Source organism: Lolium rigidum, chromosome 4, assembly GCF_022539505.1.
Source record: "Lolium rigidum isolate FL_2022 chromosome 4, APGP_CSIRO_Lrig_0.1, whole genome shotgun sequence".
Taxonomy (NCBI): domain Eukaryota; kingdom Viridiplantae; phylum Streptophyta; class Magnoliopsida; order Poales; family Poaceae; genus Lolium; species Lolium rigidum.
The window spans coordinates 181751678-181767872 of record NC_061511.1 but is presented as its reverse complement, the minus strand read 5'-3'; positions in this window follow the sequence as shown (position 1 = coordinate 181767872).

Below are 16195 nucleotides of genomic sequence, written 5' to 3'. Positions count from 1 at the left end.
AAGTTTCAAACCTTTATCTATTCTGTAACTCCAGAGGTGAAGCAAATGGTACAGACATGCAGTAATCTTGTCAATCCATTTATGAGAGTTTTAGAAATAATTTGAACACAAATCCAATTGTGTATGCATCTCTGTTTAGTTACCTTTCAAATGCAAGTGGCCTCATATTTTTAGGATTTTTCTACGAATCTTGGCTTACAGATCTTGTTTTCTGGACAGTCAGATTCAAAGAAATTCCTAAAATAGTAGGATTAACCTTTTTGGGTGATTCCAATTGGGTTAGTCTTGTATTAGTACTGGTTATCTAGGAAAAATGTTATTAGTCTCTGTTCATGCATATTTGTTACTGTTAGTAAGGTATATGTGTGACATGCATTGTTAGACCAAAACTTGTTGGTTTATTTAAAACCCTTGACCAACTCTTTTTAGTAGAGCTGGGCAACCTTTGTTTTATGCTTGCAAAACAAAACCTCTGCAACCTAACATTAGCTCTTTTGTTTTGCTTGAGTTTTCAAATGATGTGGTATATGGTTTGCTTCCTATTTTTGTATAATGTTAAGTGAGCAAATTAAATTAGGAAAACTGATTTCTACTTTTCCAAAAATGTTTTAAATTATGTTGTGAATGTTTGTGATGCCAAACTAATGCTCTTGTCCTCTTCATGATGTTATCTACCAGGGGATAATTGGTTTATACCATGGTGATAGCTAGAGAGGCAATTGCTAAGTCGTGGCACTCTCATACCTCTACTAGGTAAATAAATGGGGTTTTCTAAATTAAAACTCTTAAAATTGTTTTGTGGTATCTATAAGTATTTTGTAGGTTATCCCTTATTAAGGTGGTTAGCTACTGATTGTTGATTGTTGTATGTTTGTTTTGTTGGTGCAATGTGATTGATTGTGTTCCTTTTATATTTTCCGGCGATAGATGCGAACAATTCCGGAGAAGAAGAAGAAGTGGATTGGACAAGGATTCTTTATATGTTGATGGAATTCTTATATTGATGGAATTGAAGACGTACAGGGACAAATAAGCCAAGGCAAGCCATCTTTTGATCTCTGATTCGGTGTCTAGTTGGATGTCATTTGTTGATGTCCAAAGCACCTCGGTTCTATGTGTGTTGTTCTCCTTATTATTGTCATCTATGTATGGTTGCTAGTGGAGTACTCCCTAGTGGTGATACTCCACTATTGTCGTTGTGATTATGGGATGCATGGTATCATGGCCGTGCTATTCCACTTGGTCATCTTGTATGCTCAACTTGAGCATCTTCCCTCTCAAGATAGTAACTTACACCACACTCACCACTTTTGTAGTTTAGAGGTATCAATGTCATGATCTTGGTGTATTCTCAAAATGAGAGAGGTATGCCGTGCACCCATTGGAGAGTATGTTGGATAGTGATATTCCACTATCTAAGTTGTATGTCTAGCACCACAAATCTGAAAGTATAATCCTCCTTGTGTTGTCATAATACATGCTTACCTTGAAGCAAGTATGATCCACTCCATTACCTATTTTTACACCTTCTATGGCAAGATGACTCTCATCTCGGCCACGAGTGCAATTCTAGTTCAACTCACGAAACTATAGGTTGGGAACCCCTCAAGGCTTACCTTGTTGTAAATGTTTTATGAAAACCTTGGGTGAGTTAACCCAAGCGTATGGTTTAAGAAAGCAAAGGATCTTGGTAAAGATGTTCGGAAAAGTGGTGTATGGCTGTTTGTTGAACAACCAAGGTGTTGTGGGAAAAATGGTTTTAAAAAGGAGCACTCGCGTATAAGTGTACACCAGCCCAACTTTTATCGCGCAACCACTCTACCCTGGTGTGGGACGGGGCTTAGCCCGTAGTTTGTTGAAGCGGGCAGGAGCACCCTTCACAACTTTCTAGGGAGGGTCATGACGACCTCCGACGCCGGGTTGCGCTCCGGAGGAGGCAATACACCGTCTTAACCGATAGCCGGACGATTACGAGGGTCTTCGTCATGGCGCCGGAGATACGCTCAAAAGGAGGTATGCTGCCGGGGTGCCGGGAAGGGGTAAGCCCGCGAGGAAGGACTCGTGCCGGTGGAGATGGGCGAAAGGTTATGTCCGGGTATCCGTCGTGGCATATGTTGTTATGCGGGGATGATGCCCACACGATAGGTATCCGGATAGTTGTGGGGAAAGTGTGCAAACTCTGCAGAGTCAAATCTATTCGAATAGCCGCGTCCGCGGTCATGGACGGGTTGCAAAGGTCTACCTTTACTGGGGCTTGAGTTTTGTTTTGATAAATGCTTTGCAAAGAAAGTGTTGTGTTGAATGTACCGGAAGGGTACGGAAAAAGGGGCGTGTGTCGACCATATGGAGATGGTCGTGGAAAAATAAGACCAAGTGGGGAACTTTTTCCTAGTGTTTCATGTAGAGGAACTCTTCTTTAACAAAGATATAGAGATGTCATAGGTATCTTTTGAAGTATCTTCTTCAATAAAGATATAGGTATGTCACGATAATTCTCTAGCATTCCCGTCAACTGAGATGGACTTATGCTACCTCATCCTCAATAAAGGTCTAGATATGTCTTAGAACTTCCTAAGCGTTCCCATCAATTGAGATGGCGGTGTGCTATCTTTCCTCCTAGATGTTTAGTGGGATGTCCTTGAAACACCATAGTGTCCGCATCACTTGAGATGCCGGCATGCTATATCCACAAGAGAAAGCTGATTCTCTTTCACATACTATATCCACAAGAGAAACTAATTCTCTTTCACATGCTATGTCCACAAGAGAAACTATTCTTCCTCTCTTGTCTCTTTTAGTTAGCTCTGTTAGCATCTTTCTTGATGGTTTGCGAGTACAATTCCAAATGTACTCACGGCTTTGTCCCTGGCTATTTACTTGGCCAGACTTGAAGGAGTTTGACGGATGAAGAATGAGTTGGTGACGTCTATGCGAGCTAGGAACGTCTTCCCAGTCAGTTGCCTGTAGGGTTATGGCAGATGACTTGGGTACTGCGCTGCTGAAGTAATGATGCTACTCTGATGTTTAGTTAGGCCCTTCGAGGCTATTATGTAAGTATTGGTCATGTGACCATGTTGTAATTTTCTTATTCCGCTTTGTAATGGATGGTGTAATTTGATATCAGTTCGGTTATGTGTTCACGACGCACTCGATCATGGGATCGTGAACTCGTATACATAACAGGGAATTTCGGACCGTTAGTCCGGGGTCCCCACAGAGCTGGTATCAGAGCTATCCTGACTGTAGGAGACCTTAGTTAGCATGGACGTTAGTTAGGAAACGAGTACTTGGGAAAAACTATTTACGAAACAAATTCTTTCTTTAGTCGGAAGCATAGCTTCTACTCCTCTTATTTATTCAAAGTTTCTAAATTCTTATCTCTCCGCTTTATAAAAAGGTTTGGAAATTCTTGCTCTATTGTCTCATCCACTTCAAACCTACATATTGGACGATGTCCCCGACTCAGACCGGAGACTCGAAGTCGAAGAGGGATCAACCTTTTATGAAGTCTCATGTGTCTCCAACATCAGCTATTGAAGATTGGATGCCTGCTTAGCCATGCACACATAGGGATGATAACATCATGTCTTTGGTTTTCACCAAAATCTGTCAAGGAGCTGACCTTCTTCCTCCATGGGCTTGCACTTTTTGCAGTCGTCGAGGATCAAGTCCTCAGTTCTTGACTAGTAATTTTTAGGCCAGCCACCAGAAGTTGCCGACTTCGGGAGTACCTCAACAACTACCCCTTCGAAGACCTCACGTCCCCGGGATGTCGAACAAGAATACTACGCAGTTTTCGCCTCCGCCTCAACATAAGAGACCCAACACCAGGCCTGCTTCGCGACCAACGGCCCCAAAAATCCATGAAGGAGTCTATAGAAGCAAAATGAAGACGGCGACATATGTGACCAGCCCCAAACCAATAGGATGGATAGGACAAACTCAATCGCTTTGATTGAGCTACCCCGCGCATTAGGAATTTTTGTGTACTTAGAGTATCATGGTTGGTGTGATGATTGTTTGTAGTTCCCTAGTGTGTTGCCTTGAGTGTTTGTATCTGTTTGCTGTGTGCATGTATGTCTTGCTATTTAGACGTTCCCGCCCTTTTTAATTGTTTGAAATTTGTGAAACAGAAATTAAAAATGGAAATCTGCCAGTGTACTGTTTTGCTAATAAAAATAGTTTGGTAGCTCCGATTGATGTGATTCCAATTGCACTAGAACCAGTATGAAATTATCTTCCAGACGCCACTGACCTTGTATTTTTAGGATTTTTGTGCGATTTTTAATAAATAAAACTTGATCACTGTTTCTGGTTAGTATATTGAGTCTCAAAAATTGAAAAATAAATATTTTTGAATGATTCCAATTGTGTTGATCTTGTTTTGTTATTGTGCATCTAGGAAAAATACCAGTAGCCTCTGTTAGTGGTATTTTGTCTCTGGTTATGGTTGTATGGGTGTCACATGTAATGTTAGGATTAAAATTTTGCCTCGCCGATGTATTGCTAACTGCTAGTTAGTTGGGTAGAATAACGAAAGACTCTAACTCTAAACCCGTAAGCAGTTGTTTTTCAACCATCAGGGAAACTAACTCAGACCCCTACCTACGCCGACTACTTTCAAGGTCATCTGAAGCATCTCCACTACGCCAAGAAAGCAGAAGCCCCTACCTTCAAGAGTGACTGCACCTCTGCGAGAAGCCTTACTAACTTGGTCTAACCTTGGAGTATAGTCGTGCTAACCTCGAGGATATCTTTTTGAAAACCACCCCCAAACACACCGTCTAGCTAGATGAGAGAACATTAGCGTCAAAGCCAAGTTACATCACATGGTTCATCTGGTCCTCCTCAAGTGAAGCTCCTGAAGATACCTCAAGAACTCAAGGCTAGGCGCAATTTACCCGCTCACTTCTTAGCCAGTATAAGTCAGCACCGACCCTCGAACTGAAGATTGTCTCCGACAACTTTTGTTGCTGCTTTATGGGGATACCAACCAGGCATTTCTTCAACTTACTAACTCGCCGCGCGTCCTATGGTTTAGTTAACACCGGGAGTGCCTCTTGAAGTTGTGGTCTGCACGTCGCCCCCGAAGATTCTTCAGCTGAACAAGGAAGACCGATGACTTCTTCAGAAGCCCCAGACATAACCACGAGGCAGAAGCTCCGAGTTTTTTTCCGAAACCCGATGAAAAATCTTAAGGGTGGAAGACTTCGTCTTCCACTAAAAGTTGAGCTAACCCTAACAGTTTAAACCTTTCTAACACACCGTTGGAAACATGGGATGCACTAACCCCTCTTGAAGCCGTGGACTACACAACACCCTCTAAAGGTGTTGACTCAAGACGAGAGATCAATGACTTCTTCAAAAAGCGCCCGACAAGACCCGTGGCTGAGGCTCTATGATTTCAGGAACCCCGCTGAACAATCCTAAGGGTGGAAGACTTCGTCTTCCACTAAATTCAAGCTAACTCTAAAAAGTTTTCAACCCTGCTAAGGCACCAATGGAGTGCACTAACTTTTCCGAAGTCGTGGTTTCCGCTAGGATTGTTAAGAGGCTATAGATCCAACATCTGCACGGAGTAGTCAACCTCTTCATGAAGCTCGCCATCGGCAGGGATCCATCATGTCTCCCAGAAGATGAAGCAACAACCTTCTCTACAACGGCACGTCTACAGAAGAATGGAGTCTGACTTTGGTTAAACTTTATAAACCCTCTAGGTCTACACTCAGTAATCTCGGGACGAGATTATTTTAAGGGTGGAAGATCTGTAACACCCCAACTTTTGCAACCTTGATTAGTTGTCCTTATTTCAAAAATCAGGGGGAACAAAAACTTTTTCCATAGACTTATTAAGATGAATTGCCTTGATCTGTTTGTTATGATGAATTGCCTTGATCTGTTGGTAGAAGAATTGTCTTGTTTTGTTTGTTGAGTTTTGTCTTGAGATACCTCTTAGAACAACACCCCTAGTGGTTAAACAAGCAACTCACCTAATAAAACATGTGTGACTTAGAAAAAATTGTTTTCCTTGTTACTACATCAAACTCTTCTTCTGATGGCAACATGAGTGTGCCATCTTGATTTTCTCTTTGTAGTACAAGATAGCTCAATCATCCTTAATTCAAAACTTAGGATCATCTACCCCTAGGTACATCCCTCTCTTATACCCACTCATCCTTGTTGGTTTTGAGGCCATGTCGACCATCTGTGTTGACGGGCTTAAAATATCCAGACTTTGGCATTTGATCTCTAAGCACCCACAACTGTTATTGTTGACTTCAATGCATGGATCTCATCTATGCAACATCCTCTTCAACCTCCACGTCCTGCATGTCTCAGTCAATCCTTGCAACTCATATAGTCAACTTGATCTGGTATCCTATCCCATGTTCCAAGCACTGCGATCACTTCTTCCTCTTTTACCTCTTGTTTTTGTTTTTATTCAAGTTTAATCTTCACAAAACCAAGAGTGGGAATGATGGGTACATTATGTAGCCACCACCTACCCTTGAGAACACTCCTCTCTAAATGAGTTTCCTTTCTCAAAACCCTATTGTTTTTCTTCTCCGGTTTTGACCACAAAACCACCTTTAGTTTTATTAAAGCTTCTCAAAATATTTCTTCAAAGAAAACAAGGAACTAAAATGGGTTTTGTCTTTCATCTCATTTCTACAAAGTACTGATTTCTAAAACCTTACTTTCTATCATGCTTCCTTTTTAACAAAAAGCTTGTTTATGGTACTTATACCCTTCTTATTTTCCTCTTGCTTATTTTAAGTTTGAGAAAAACTCTACTTTACTTGAGAAGGTAAGTAGAACTTTTTGAACTCCTATGTTCCAACCAGTTCTCTCTCAATATTTCCAAATTCCATTCCACTTGAGATCATTCCCAATTTCCCCTAGACAATTGAGGTGTTTCATATACCTTTCAATTAAATCCTTTCTCAAATGGCAAAACTTGCACATCTTATGCACAGCTCTGATCTACTCACATAGATGTTGTGTCTCCCTCTCACATTTCTCACTTGTATTTGGCAAGAAGGAGCCGACCATGGCAAGATTTTCGGCCAGCCCTTCCTCTTCTTTTTCTTCTCTTGCAAGCCTTGCCTCCCAACTACCCCAATCACTAAATGGGCAGCCACCCACCTTAGCCAATCACAAAGGAGGCAGCCACCCCTCTCCCTCTATAAAAACCCCCTAGCCGGCCACCTCCTCCCCTTTGCTTCATTTCTTCTCTTCCTCCACTCCCTCACACTCTCCTTCTCCACTTCCCCACGAAATGCTGCTGCCCCTTGCTTGCATGGCCGGCCATGGCCATGGAAAGCCACCCAGATGGAGCTCCCCTCCTTCCTCAAGCTTCTCCTCACCATGAGAGCTCCCCTCTTACTCTCTCCTCCCCCAACCTTTGATGAATCCAGCTCTATTTCCCCTTTCTCCTCTCACCATATTGGATCTTGATGCAGGTGCATGTTGGTCCAAGCATGGAGAAGGTTGAGCAATCCTCAGATCTGAAGTTCTTTAGCAAAGTTCGTCCAAAACCTTGCAGTAATTTCTGTATCTTGCTGTTTCAGATTCTGGTACGAACTTGTAAAATCCACCGAATCTCGTGTGCAGATCCAAATCGAGTGATTCAAAGTTCCACAGTTAGATACGGAAAAGATCTACAACTTGGCGTTGGTCCCATCCTCAAATTCGTTACGGATTGACCGTGGTAAATAAAGTTCTGTAAACATGCAGAATCACTGTTTGTTAGATTTATCCCGTTTTACAAAACCTTTTTGAGCAAACTCAACTGTGGGTGAAAGACCTCTTCAGTATCTTCATTTTGGCGGTGGTTTCACTTCGATTGACCTCCTGAAACTGAAATGGTTCACAGATCAAGATCTGGTCAGATCTGACTTTGTCGAATTAAACCAGGAGCTTGGAGACGAATTTTTGAATGAAACCAACTGGGTAAGAACCACCTATTCAATACCTTTCAGATGCAGCAGACCTCATATTTTTATGATTTGTGTATGATTTTTGATGAATTAAACTTGTTCTGTATGTTCTGCAGACATGGCTGTTAGCTTTTAATTCATCAAAAATCCATTTTTGAACCTAATTGAGTGATTCCACTTCTGTAGGATTACTGAATGTTTTCTTAATCATCTCAAACAAGTTTCAAACCTTTATCTATTCTGTAACTCCAGAGGTGAAGCAAATGGTACAGACATGCAGTAATCTTGTCAATCCATTTATGAGAGTTTCAGAAATAATTTGAACACAAATCCAATTGTGTATGCATCTCTGTTTAGTTACCTTTCAAATGCAAGTGGCCTCATATTTTTAGGATTTTTCTACGAATCTTGGCTTACAGATCTTGTTTTCTGGACAGTCAGATTCAAAGAAATTCCTAAAATAGTAGGATTAACCTTTTTGGGTGATTCCAATTGGGTTAGTCTTGTATTAGTACTGGTTATCTAGGAAAAATGTTATTAGTCTCTGTTCATGCATATTTGTTACTGTTAGTAAGGTATATGTGTGACATGCATTGTTAGACCAAAACTTGTTGGTTTATTTAAAACCCTTGACCAACTCTTTTTAGTAGAGCTGGGCAACCTTTGTTTTATGCTTGCAAAACAAAACCTCTGCAACCTAACATTAGCTCTTTTGTTTTGCTTGAGTTTTCAAATGATGTGGTATATGGTTTGCTTCCTATTTTTGTATAATGTTAAGTGAGCAAATTAAATTAGGAAAACTGATTTCTACTTTTCCAAAAATGTTTTAAATTATGTTGTGAATGTTTGTGATGCCAAACTAATGCTCTTGTCCTCTTCATGATGTTATCTACCAGGGGATAATTGGTTTATACCATGGTGATAGCTAGAGAGGCAATTGCTAAGTCGTGGCACTCTCATACCTCTACTAGGTAAATAAATGGGGTTTTCTAAATTAAAACTCTTAAAATTGTTTTGTGGTATCTATAAGTATTTTGTAGGTTATCCCTTATTAAGGTGGTTAGCTACTGATTGTTGATTGTTGTATGTTTGTTTTGTTGGTGCAATGTGATTGATTGTGTTCCTTTTATATTTTCCGGCGATAGATGCGAACAATTCCGGAGAAGAAGAAGAAGTGGATTGGACAAGGATTCTTTATATGTTGATGGAATTCTTATATTGATGGAATTGAAGACGTACAGGGACAAATAAGCCAAGGCAAGCCATCTTTTGATCTCTGATTCGGTGTCTAGTTGGATGTCATTTGTTGATGTCCAAAGCACCTCGGTTCTATGTGTGTTGTTCTCCTTATTATTGTCATCTATGTATGGTTGCTAGTGGAGTACTCCCTAGTGGTGATACTCCACTATTGTCGTTGTGATTATGGGATGCATGGTATCATGGCCGTGCTATTCCACTTGGTCATCTTGTATGCTCAACTTGAGCATCTTCCCTCTCAAGATAGTAACTTACACCACACTCACCACTTTTGTAGTTTAGAGGTATCAATGTCATGATCTTGGTGTATTCTCAAAATGAGAGAGGTATGCCGTGCACCCATTGGAGAGTATGTTGGATAGTGATATTCCACTATCTAAGTTGTATGTCTAGCACCACAAATCTGAAAGTATAATCCTCCTTGTGTTGTCATAATACATGCTTACCTTGAAGCAAGTATGATCCACTCCATTACCTATTTTTACACCTTCTATGGCAAGATGACTCTCATCTCGGCCACAAGTGCAATTCTAGTTCAACTCACGAAACTATAGGTTGGGAACCCCTCAAGGCTTACCTTGTTGTAAATGTTTTATGAAAACCTTGGGTGAGTTAACCCAAGCGTATGGTTTAAGAAAGCAAAGGATCTTGGTAAAGATGTTCGGAAAAGTGGTGTATGGCTGTTTGTTGAACAACCAAGGTGTTGTGGGAAAAATGGTTTTAAAAAGGAGCACTGCGTATAAGTGTACACCAGCCCAACTTTTATCGCGCAACCACTCTACCCTGGTGTGGGACGGGGCTTAGCCCGTAGTTTGTTGAAGCCGGCAGGAGCACCCTTCACAACTTTCTAGGGAGGGTCATGACGACCTCCGACGCCGGGTTGCGCTCCGGAGGAGGCAATACACCGTCTTAACCGATAGCCGGACGATTACCGAGGGTCTTCTGTCATGGCGCCGGAGATACGCTCAAAAGGAGGTATGCTGCCGGGGTGCCGGGAAGGGGTAAGCCCGCAGGGAAGGACTCGTGCCGGTGGAGATGGGCGAAAGGTTATGTCCGGGTATCCGTCGTGGCATATGTTGTTATGCGGGGATGATGCCCACACGATAGGTATCCGGATAGTTGTGGGGAAAGTGTGCAAACTCTGCAGAGTCAAATCTATTCGAATAGCCGCGTCCGCGGTCATGGACGGGTTGCAAAGGTCTACCTTTACTCGGGGCTTGAGTTTTGTTTTGATAAATGCTTTGCAAAGAAAGTGTTGTGTTGAATGTACCGGAAGGGTACGGAAAAAGGGCGTGTGTCGACCATATGGAGATGGTCGTGGAAAAATAAGACCAAGTGGGGAACTTTTTCCTAGTGTTTCATGTAGAGGAACTCTTCTTTAACAAAGATATAGAGATGTCATAGGTATCTTTTGAAGTATCTTCTTCAATAAAGATATAGGTATGTCACGAGTAATTCTCTAGCATTCCCGTCAACTGAGATGGACTTATGCTACCTCATCCTCAATAAAGGTCTAGATATGTCTTAGAACTTCCTAAGCGTTCCCATCAATTGAGATGGCGGTGTGCTATCTTTCCTCCTAGATGTTTAGTGGGATGTCCTTGAAACACCATAGTGTCCGCATCACTTGAGATGCCGGCATGCTATATCCACAAGAGAAACTGATTCTCTTTCACATACTATATCCACAAGAGAAACTAATTCTCTTTCACATGCTATGTCCACAAGAGAAACTATTCTTCCTCTCTTGTCTCTTTTAGTTAGCTCTGTTAGCATCTTTCTTGATGGTTTGCGAGTACAATTCCAAATGTACTCACGGCTTTGTCCCTGGCTATTTACTTGGCCAGACTTGAAGGAGTTTGACGGATGAAGAAGGAGTTGGTGACGTCTATGCGAGCTAGGAACGTCTTCCCGCTCGCTTGCTCGTAGGGTTATGGCAGATGACTTGGGTACTGCGACTGCTGAAGTAATGATGCTACTCGATGTTTAGTTAGGCCCTTCGAGGCTATTATGTAAGTATTGGTCATGTGACCATGTTGTAATTTTCTTATTCCGCTTTGTAATGGATGGTGTAATTTGATATCAGTTCGGTTATGTGTTCACGACGCACTGATCATGGGATCGTGAACTGTATACATAACAGGGTATTTCGGACCGTTAGTCCGGGGTCCCCACACATAGTATATTTGATACATAAGTTTCAGCGGCTCCCTTTTCATTAGTCTTGGGCTTGCTACTCTCATCAAACAAATTTTCAGAAACAAGCCAAGCATAGTTATTTTCTAGTGCATCATTCATAGCTAGGAGTTTACATGGTATTGGTGCTTTGATCTCCCCACCATCATTAATATTATTAGTGTACCTTATTCTATCCATGTCCATTTTTTCAAGGAGACCAACAAAATTAGTATGAGAACCAAGCATATTAAATTTAGCAAAGACCTTTCTAGCCTCTCTTGCTAGACCACCAAATTCTCTAAGAAGGGTTTCTAAAACAAAATCTTTCTTTTCCCCCTCTTCCATATCACCGAGTGTAAGAAACATGTGTTGGATTATAGGATTGAGATTAAAAAATTTAGTTTCCAACATGCGAACTAAAGCAGCAGCATCAATTTCATAAGTAGGAGCAAGTTCTACCAAGTGTCTATCTTCAAAATCTTCAACGGTACTAACATGATTGAAAAGTTTTTCTATATTGTTTCTCCCAACTATAGACCCACGTCCTACCGGTATGTCTTTTGTGGTAAAATTAAAAGGAAACATGATGAGATAAGTTAAGTAAATGCAAGTAACTAATTTTTGTGTGTTTTTGATATAGCAAACAAGATAGTAAATAAAGTAAAGCTAGCAACTAATTTTTTTGTGTTTTGATATAATGCAGCAAACAAAGTAGTAAATAAAATAAAGCAAGACAAAAACAAAGTAAAGAGATTGGGAAGTGGAGACTCCCTTGCAGCGTGTCTTGATCTCCCCGGCAACGGCGCCGGAAAAAGAGCTTGATGGCGTGTAACTCACACGTTCGTTGGGAACCCCAAGAGGAAGGTATGATGCGCACAGCGAGCAAGTTTTCCCTCGGAAAGAAACCAAGGTTTATCGAACCGGGAGGAGCCAAGAAGCACGTTGAAGGTTGATGGCGGCGGGATGTAGTGCGGCGCAACACCGGAGATTCCGGCGCCAACGTGGAACCTGCACAACACAACCAAAGTACTTTGCCCCAACGAAACGGTGAGGTTGTCAATCTCACCGGCTTGTCCGTAACAAAGGATTAACCGTATTGTGTGGAAGATGATTGTTTGCAAGAAAACGAGTAAAACAAGTATTGCAACAGATTTGTATTTCGAGTATAAAAGAATGGACCGGGGTCCACAGTTCACTAGAGGTGTCTCTCCCATAAGATAAAAGCATGTTGGGTGAACAAATTACAGTCGGGCAATTGACAAATAGAGAGGGCATAACAATGCACATACATGTCATGATAAATATAGTGGGATTTAATTGGGCATTACGACAAAGTACATAGACCGCCATCCAGCATGCATCTATGCCTAAAAAGTCCACCTTCAGGTTATCATCCGAACCCCTTCCAGTATTAAGTTGCAAAACAACAGACAATTGCATTAAGTATGGTGCGTAATGTAATCAACAACTACATCCTTAGACATAGCATCAATGTTTTATCCCTAGTGGCAACAACACATCCACAACCTTAGAACTTTCTGTCACTGTCCCAGATATCAATGGAGGCATGAACCCACTATCGAGCATAAATACTCCCTCTTGGAGTTAAGAGCAAAAACTTGGCCGGAGCCTCTACTAATAACGGAGAGCATGCAAGATCATAAACAACACATAGGTAATAACTTGATAATTAACATAACATAGTATTCTCTATCCATCGGATCCCGACAAACACAACATATAGTATTACAGATAGATGATCTTGATCATGTTAGGCAGCTCACAAGATCCAACAATGAAGCACAATGAGGAGAAGACAACCATCTAGCTACTGCTATGGACCCATAGTCCAGGGGTGAACTACTCACTCATCACTCCGGAGGCGACTATGGCGGTGAAGAGTCCTCCGGGAGATGAATCCCCTCTCCGGCAGGGTGCCGGAGGAGATCTCCAGAATCCCCCAAGATGGGATTGGCGGCGGCGGCGTCTCGCAAGGTTTTCCGTATCGTGGTTCTCGGTATCGGGGGTTTCGCGACGGAGGCTTTAAGTAGGCGAGAAGGGCAACGCGGGGGCCACACGAGGGCCCCACACCATAGGTCGGCGCGGCCGGGGCCTGGGCCGCGCCGCCCTAGTGTGGCGGCGCCTCGTGGCCCCACTTCGACTCCTCTTCGGTCTTCCGGAAGCTTCGTGGCAAAATGGGACCTCGGGCGTTGATTTCGTCCAATTCCGAGAATATTTCGTTACTAGGATTTCTGAAACCAAAAACAGCGTAAAACAGACAACTCGCTCTTCGGCATCTTGTTAATAGGTTAGTTCCGGAAAATGCACGAATATGACATAAAGTGTGCATAAAACATGTAGATATCATCAATAATGTGGCATGGAACATAAGAAATTATCGATACGGGCGTCTCGGTAATGTTTCCGTATCGTGGCTCTCGGTGCGGGGGGTTTCGTCACGGAGGCTATTTGTGGGCGGAAGGGCAAGGTCAAGGGCGGCACGGGGCCCAAACCACGGGCCGGCGCGGCCGGGGCGAGGCCGCAGCCCTGGGACCTCAGCCCACCTGTGGCCCTCTGTCGTCTCTCCTTCGGACTTCGGAAGCTTCGTGAGAAAATAGGCCTCCGGGCTTTTATTTCGTCCAATTCGAGAATATTTCTTTACTAGGATTTCTGAAACCAAAAACAGCGAAAAACGACAAGCGGCACTTCGGCATCTTGTTAATAGGTTAGTTCCAGAAAATGCCCGAATATGACATAAAGTGTGCATAAAACATGTAGATAACATCAATAATGTGGCATGGAACACAAGAAATTATCGATACGTTGGAGACGTATCAGCATCCCCAAGCTTAGTTCTGCTCGTCCCGAGCGAGGTAAAACGATAACAAAGATAATTTCTGGAGTGACATGCCATCATAAACTTGATCATACTATTTGTAAAGCATATGTAGAGAATGCAGCGATCAAAACAATGTGTATGACATGAGTAAACAAGTGAATCATAAAGCAAAGACTTTTCATGAATAGCATTTCAAGACAAGCATCAATAAGTCTTGCATAAGAGTTAACTCATAAAGCAATAATTCAAAGTAAAGGTATTGAAGCAACACAAAAGAAGATTAAGTTTCAGCGGTTGCTTTCAACTTGTAACATGTATATCTCATGGATATTGTCAACATAGAGTAATATAATAAGTGCAATAAGCAAGTATGTAAGAATCAATGCACAGTTCACACAAGTGTTTGCTTCTTGAGGTGGAGAGAAATAGGTGAGCTGACTCAACATTGAAAGTAAAAGAATGGTCCTCATAGAGGAAAAGCATCGATTGCTATATTTGTGCTAGAGCTTTGATTTTGAAAACATGAAACAATTTTGTCAACGGTAGTAATAAAGCATATGCATCATGTAAATTATATCTTATAAGTTGCAAGCCTCATGCATAGTGTACTAATAGTGCTCGCACCTTGTCCTAATTAGCTTGGACTACCGGATTATCACCGCAATACATATGCTTTAACCAAGTATCACAAAGGGGTACCTCTATGCCGGCTGTACAAAGGTCTAAGGAGAAAGCTCGCATTTGGATTTCTCGCTTTTGATTATTCTCAACTTAGACATCCATACCGGGACAACATAGACAACAGATAATGGACTCCTCTTTTAATGCTTTAAGCATTCAACAACAATTAATTCTTTTCTCATTAGAGATTTGAGGATGTTTGTCCAAAACTGAAACTTCCACCATGGAACATGGCTTTAGTTAGCGGCCCAATGTTCTTCTCTCACAATATGCATGCTCAAACCATTCAACTCAGTGTAGATCGCCCTTACTTCGGACAAGACGAACATGCATAGCAACTCACATGAAATTCAACAATGAGTTGATGGCGTTCCCCGATAAACATGGTTATCGCACAACAAGCAACTTAATAAGAGATAAAGTGCATAATTACATATTCAATACCACAATAGTTTTTAAGCTATTTGTCCCATGAGCTATATATTGCAAAGGTGAATGATGGAATTTTAAAGGTAGCACTCAAGCAATTTACTTTGGAATGGCGGGAAAATACCATGTAGTATAGGTAGGTATGGTGGACACAAATGGCATAGTGGTTGGCTCAAGTATTTTGGATGCATGAGAAGTATTCCCTCTCGATACAAGGTTTAGGCTAGCAAGGTTATTTGAGGCAAACACAAGGATGAACTAGTACAGCAAAACTCACATAAAAGACATATTGAAAGCATTATAATACTCTATACCGTCTTCCTTGTTGTTCAAACTCAAAACTAGAAATTATCTAGACCTTAGAGAAACCAAATATGCAAACCAAATTTTAGCATGCTCTATGTATTTCTTCATTAATGGGTGCAAAGCATATGATGCAAGAGCTTAAACATGAGCACAACAATTGCCAAGTATCACATTACCCAAAACATTTATAGCAATTACTACATGTATCATTTTCCAATTCCAACCATATAACAATTTAACGAAGGAGAAACTTCGCCATGAATACTATGAGTAGAAACCAAGGACATATTTGTCCATATGCTACAGCGGAGTGTGTATCTCTCCCATAAAGTGAATGCTAGGATCCATTTTATTCAAACAAAACAAAAACAAAAACAAAACGACGCTCCAAGAAAAAGCACATAAGATGTGGCCGAATAAAAATGTAGTTTCGGGGAGGAACTGATAATTTGTTGATGAAGAAGGGGATGCCTTGGGCATCCCCAAGCTTAAACAGCTTGAGTCTTCTTGATATATGCAGGGGTGAACCACCGGGTGCATCCCCAAGCTTAGAGCTTTCACTCTC